The 6,549-nt window shown below is 45.6% G+C and overlaps 1 pseudogene; it reads left to right on the top strand.

Moving 5' to 3' along the window:
* Positions 1-4,822: 4,822 nt before the first annotated feature.
* Positions 4,823-4,899, top strand: LOC148130604 (small nucleolar RNA U3; annotated as a pseudogene).
* The last annotated feature ends 1,650 nt before the right edge of the window (positions 4,900-6,549 follow it).

Below are 6,549 nucleotides of genomic sequence, written 5' to 3'. Positions count from 1 at the left end.
CTGGCTTAGAGAGTACTCTAAACCACTATGAAGCAGAATGTAAGTGTGAGTGCTATTGCTATTGCTACCTTGCAGTCATCCAACTACGGTTAATTGTAACCTTGCCTTTCTCCAGTGCCTCATGGCATCACAGAAGCTTTGGATGCAAACTCGGGACACTGCGAAGAAAGGAATTTATGCCTCGTGCCCTGATGTGCTTTTAGTATTTTAATCCAATCCATCTCTAGGGAGCAGATAGGGCTCTTAAAGTCCACAAGCTTTTCCCCACTGCTGACAATACTCCACTCACCAACGAAAGGTCAGTCTAGCAAGGCATGTCAGGCAGTCTTTCTTCGTACAGTGTGACATACAGGAGAACTTGAAGTACAGTCCCACGTGCCAAGGAAAGGTTAAACAGGTTTTCCTTGGTGGCAAGCCCATGTTCAGTTACAGTAATGTAAGTGCCATTGTAGAGAAGCAGCTCAGACATTCTGGGGACCAATAAGAATCTGCTTATAATATGATTAGGCAGGCAAAGCTCTCTTAAAGTGCTCTATCATTTGTTGTGAGATTGTTGTGCTGCGTACTGGGACCCCTTAGGCTTTGAGTGGGTTGAAACAGCGATGCTTAATATGTGTGTCTTATACCTTAAAATGAAGGCAAGCTTTGCCCACTGGCCTCAGATGTGGCATTAGTGCAGCAAATACTAACAGATTTTTTTGGTTGTTTATTATTAGCAGTAATTTCTTAACTCAAACAGGGGCATTCTTCTGGAATCTCCAAATCCCTGAATGCATTCTTCAAAAAGCACTTTCCTTCCCCTGCAACCTGTTCTTTTCCCTCAACACTTATAAGATCAAAGAGAAGAATTTAATACACATTTGTGACCATTTAGAATATATTTTCAAGGGGAGGCATTACTGCCAGTCTATCAAATGCAGTTCTATTTAAAAACAAAAAAACAAAACAAAAAACATATATATAAAATGCTTGAGATTTCTGGAGACTTCTAGGTTTACATTTTCCTTTGTAGTTTAATTAACATAATTGGAAAACAGATTTAATTAGTGTCTTAGCACTATTCATGTTGTCTTCTTTTTATTTTTTATTTCTTAAAGAGGCTGGGGAAGAGGCAGAGCAAGAGTTGAAGTGTTGTTTTTTTTTTTTTTTTGAGTTGATGCCCATTTTCTTAGCATCCACAAAAGGGTAAGATTCAATACACAGGTGGAATCAAAAATAAATATAGCCAGTAGTGTGGAAATTGCACGTCCTGTTGGATAATGCTGCACTGCCATGGGAGGTACAAACACATGAACATTAAAAGCATGTGGGCTGGATAACTGTCATGCATATTTCACATCCAGTCTCAGAAAAGGTGGTAATGTTCAACTGTCTCTAACCATAAACATGTCTAACAGTGGGAGATATTGATTTTTGTCATAACTCTGATCTGAAAACCATCCCAAGCCACTTTATTTCTTTCGACTCCAATTCTAATTCATCAAGGACACCTTGTTAGGTAAATAATTATTCTGACAATGTGAGAATGAGTACAGATAATCCAGATTTCCATGAATTGAATTTAGTATTTTTCAAATACAGCTACCCTTAAAAAAAAACTCCAGTGCTCCTTCAATGATTAAAGAGACCCACATCTCAGAAGCGGATAAGATGCTCAAGAAAATCTGAATTATATCTCTTAAAAGTAGTACATTAAAAATTATATTTCAGCTACCAACCAACAGACATTTTGGTTTATTTGCCTGTAACCAGCTTACGTTGGGCATTTTAAAGGTAAAGGTTCCCCTCGCACATATGTGCTAGTTGTTCCTGACTCTAGGGGGTGGTGCTCATCTCTGTTTCTAAGCCGAAAAGACGTCGCCATGGTCATGTGGCTGGCATGACTAAATGCCAAAGGCACATGGAGCACTGTTACCTTCCCACCAAGGTAGTGCCTATTATTATATGTGCTTTGAAGTGCTAGGTTGGCAGAAGCTGGGACAAGTAGTGGGAACTCACTCCGTTATGCAGTGCTAGGGGTTTGAACTACTGAATTGCCAACCTTCTGATCGACAAGCTCAGCATCTTAGCCACTGAGCCACCACATCCCTGGTACATTTTAAGCAAAGATAATTATGTATAAGGAAGAGTGGCATGGTGGCCTAGTGGTCAAGATAATTGCTTCCCATTTGGAAGGTTGAAAGTTCAATCCTAGGTAGCGGCAGATATTTCTCTCTGCCCAGGTGCAAAGAAAAGAATATCTGCTGTGAACTCCACATGGCGTCAGGAAGGGCATCTGGCCAGTAAATGCTCAGCTCCACCCAGTCACCCTAACTCTACTCCGAATTACTTAAGGAATGAGAGTCTTAAAAGGGAAGTATAATTATGTAAAAGGAACATATATGCATCTCTAGATACTCAGTTTTCAAGAAGCGATTGGACAGCCAGTGGACGGTCCAGAATGGTATAGAATCTCCTGCCTGAGCAGGTGCTTGGACTAGAAAACCTTCAAGGTCCCTTCCAACTCTATTATTCTGTTCTGTTACATTTCCTCCTAACATACATAAGCTTGTAAACTCTTATCTTTCAACAAATACAAATGGGAAGAGCCCATGAAAAGTAAAATGTTTCCATTGGGGAGATGAAATTCAACAAATTGTTACTCTATAAACAGCGAAAATGATTTATATCTCTAGACTTATTTTGTTTCTTTTCCCCAGTGTCCATTTGGTGAATTAAAAGAGAAGATTTCTTTCTGAGAAATGGTTCTTTGATGACATCTATGTCCCCAATATTTGGGGGGAATAAATATTTTTAGCATGCTTTTATTAATAGTAGTGGTGTTTTACCTGCACTTAGGGGTCTGCAACTTTAAACACTCCAAGAGCCATTTGGACCCATTTCCCACAGAAAAGAAAACACTGGGAGCCAATAATTTAACAACCAGTGTGACTTGGTGGGCATGGCCAACTTGATGTCACTCACTCCCACTCAGTCACCTTCTGCTCTGGAATATGGAGTGAGCCTCCATCCCCCGCCATCACCCTTACCTTCTCAAGCCAGGGGAGGAGTGATGGAGAGGGGAGGGGCAAGGCCACCAGTGGTGGGATCAGCCGACAGGGAGCCACAGCAGAGGGCCGAAAAAGCTGCATGTGGCTCCAGAGCCACTGGTTGCAGATCCCGATTTAGGAAACATTTAAGGAATATGTTAGGTTTGAGGCATGGGTTTAATGAACGGAGACCAGACTGTAAACCATGAACTTCAGCTCTTTATTCAACAAGCATAACAGAGACAAAAACCCCGGCTAGCAGTCACTCTTTTATAGAGTAAGCTGCTATCCGGATAACCAATGGATAGTGTTATAGCGTTTGAATCTTGGCGCAGCCCGCCAACAGCCAATCAGATTGCTCGGAATGAACCAATCATAACTTGCCACTATATGGGCCAATAGGAAGTGCAGGATTATGATCCTGCTATGCAAATGAATCTTTATTAATTACATTTCTTTAGTTCACAACACCCTCCCCCTGGGTTCCGTTTGACGGCCGTGGTGATGTAATCGCGCAGGTATGCAGGTCGCTTTTACCTGCCTATTCGATTTTCGCTGTTCCACCGGTTTTTGTTTAAAGTTCGGTTCGTGGAACGCAAGGCTCATCTTCACACGGGTTGATTCCGCGGTGCTGTTTTCGATACTATCAGGGTCCCTTAAGTCCATTCCTGGATCGGGTGGGCATGTTTCCACTACGGTGTTCCTCTGTGGGGAGGATGCCCTGATCCTGGACCCTCTTCAGGTGGTGCGAGTACTCGGTTTAGCGACCGCCTGTCCTCGATTATGTCATCGCCTACGCCGTCGCCTATACGGCCCTCGTCCCCCTCGGCACTCCCTCCCCCTGAGTTTGGAAGTCCGGGGCTCGGATATTGGGCTGTAAACGAGATCGAAGTTGATCTATGTGGCGTTTCCATATTTTGCTGTCTGTCATCTTAAGGCGGTAAGATCTAGGGCCAGTGAGGTAGACTACGGTGGCTGGGACCCACAACGGTTCGCCGGAAAGGTTTTTGGCATAGACCAAGTCGCCTACCTTGAATTGGCGATGCGCTCCGCTGGATCCACAAGGTTTCTCTGGCGAATAAGACGGGTGTAATCGGTCGAGGTGGGAGCGAAGCTTCCGCCCCATTAAAAGTTCGGCTGGAGTCTTGTTGGTGACACTGTGGGGGTAATGTGCTGTAGTAAGAGTATTTTGTTCAATCTAGTGTCGATGTCCCCAGGATCCATTTTTTGTAGTGTCTTTTAACGAATTGGACCATCCGTTCTGCCCTACCGCTTGCCGCAGGGTGAGCCGGCGGTTAAGGCATGGCGGATGCCCGGTCCACCAGGTATTGTTCAAGGTGAGGCCGTGAACTGGGGTCCGTTGTCGGAAACTAGAATGTCCGGGAACCCGTGTTGCAAATAATCTATCTAGTTTTTTAATAACGGAGTCAGTAGTCGTGCTTTTCATCTTGTGGATTTCGAGCCAGTTGGAGTAAGCATCCACGGTTAGAAGAAAGGTGTGTCCTTTAGTGAGTCCCGCGAATCAATGTGGATGCGGGACCACGGGCCTCGAGGAGTTTCCCATTCGTGTGGGAATTGCTCTCGGTGGGGCATTGCTGACCTCTTGGCAGTTTCTACACGTGGTTACCCAGGCTTCAATTTATTTATCGATGCCTGGCCACCAGGCGTAGCTTCGAGCGAGAGCCTTCATGCGGATGATGCCCGGATGTCCTTCATGCAGGGTTTGCAACACGAGTCGCTGTAGTCTCTCTGGCACGACGACTCTATCTCCCCATAGGATGCAGCCCTTCTGGGAGACTATACTTTCAGGGATCATTTCTATAGTATCCAACTAGAGAAATGCACTCGAAAGTGATTGGCTGAAAATAGTTCCGTTTGCCGGTGTTTGAATGGCGCAAAAGTGGTGGGGGTTTCTTCGACTGGCCACCCGCATTCGACCCAACTGAGAACTCTTGCAAGGCTAGAGTCCCGTTTTGTTTCGGGCGATATCCCTGCCGCTAGTGGCGGCGAGTTGAGAGTTTCAATTTGCAGCGTAGTGAGGGTTGGAGCTGGTCGCTGACAGTTTCCAGAAGTGGGGAACGGCTCAAAGCGTCAGCGTGGGGAATGGCTTTCCCGGGCGATGCTGCAGTACGTAGTTGTAGGCTGCTAGGAATTCTGACCAGCGAGTCATTCTAGGCGACAATATATGCGGCGTTGGTTTATCACCTGCTAAAATGCCAAGTAAAGGCTTGTGGTCTGTAACTAGAGTAAAGGGCCGCCCGTAAACATATTCGTGAAATCGCTTCACGGCCAATACAATAGTAAGAGCCTCTTTGTCAAGTTGGCTATAGTTTCGTTCAGCCTTTGATAATGTGCGGAAAAGCACGCAATGGGAGCCTCATTCCCGCTTTGGAAACACGTGGCTCAAAATGGCTCCAACCCCAAACGGTGACGCGTCGGACATAATATTTAATGGCAAAGTCTCGTTGTACTGCATTAGCACAGCGTCGGAAGTTAATAAGTCTTTCACCTTTCTGAAAGAGCGCTCCTCTTTGTGACCCCAAACCCAATTAGCTTTCTTGTCGAGAAGTCGATGTAAGGGTTCGCTACTGTTGCCTTGTGAGGCAAGAAGATGTTGTAAAAATTAATGAGTCCTAAGAAGGCCTGGAGATCAGCCTTACTTTTAGGTCTTGGGGCATTTTTAATTGCTCTGAGTTTGGTCTCGGTGGGATGAATCCCTTGTTTATCGAGGAGATACCCAAGAAACTCCACCCGCTCAGTACACAGTTGACACTTATTTTTTTTTCACCTTAAGACCGGCGTCTTTTGAATCTATGCAGGACCAGTCTGAGACGCCGTTCGAGCTCTTCTCTATTAGGGCAGCAATTAAAACGTCATCAAAATACGGCACAACCCTTTTATGCCTTGCAAAAGTCTCTCCATTAGACTCTGAAATATCCCTGGGGCTACACTCACTCCAAACTGGAGTCTGTTGCATTTAAAGGCACCTCGGTGTGTAACGATAGTCTGTGCCTTTGCGGTTTCCGTATCAACGGGTAGTTGTTGATACACTTGCGCTAAGTCCAACTTTGCGAAGATCTTCCCGCTGCCCAGGGAGTGGAGAAGATGTTGAACCACAGGCACCGGATAAGCGCTCTGTTGGAGTGCGTGGTTCAGGTGGCGTGGTAATCTCCACAAATCCTAATTGACCCATCTGGTTTGATGGGGGTTACGATTGGGGTTTCCCAACAGGCATGGTCAATAGGCTCCAACACCCTTGGGCTATTAACTTATCAAGTTGCTCGTCAATCTTGGGTTTAAGGGAGAACGGCACCACGCAGGCTTAAGGCGGATAGGGGCTACTTCTGGATTGAGGCTAAAGGATATAGGGGTCCCCTTGTACTTGCCTAAGTTGTCCGAAAACACGCCGTGGAATTCCTGGACGATGCTCTCTTCCCAATCGCCGCTTCCGGCCCGTGAATGCCGGCCACCTCGATCCCGAGTGGGCAAACCATTGTAGGCCTAGTAAACTGGGCCGGTC

Source organism: Notechis scutatus, chromosome 5, assembly GCF_049901735.1.
Source record: "Notechis scutatus isolate UNSWTSFEM ecotype Mainland chromosome 5, rNotScu1.2, whole genome shotgun sequence".
NCBI classification, from domain to species: domain Eukaryota; kingdom Metazoa; phylum Chordata; class Lepidosauria; order Squamata; family Elapidae; genus Notechis; species Notechis scutatus.
Note: the sequence above shows the minus strand (reverse complement) of the source record. Positions and strands in the feature narration are given on the sequence as shown.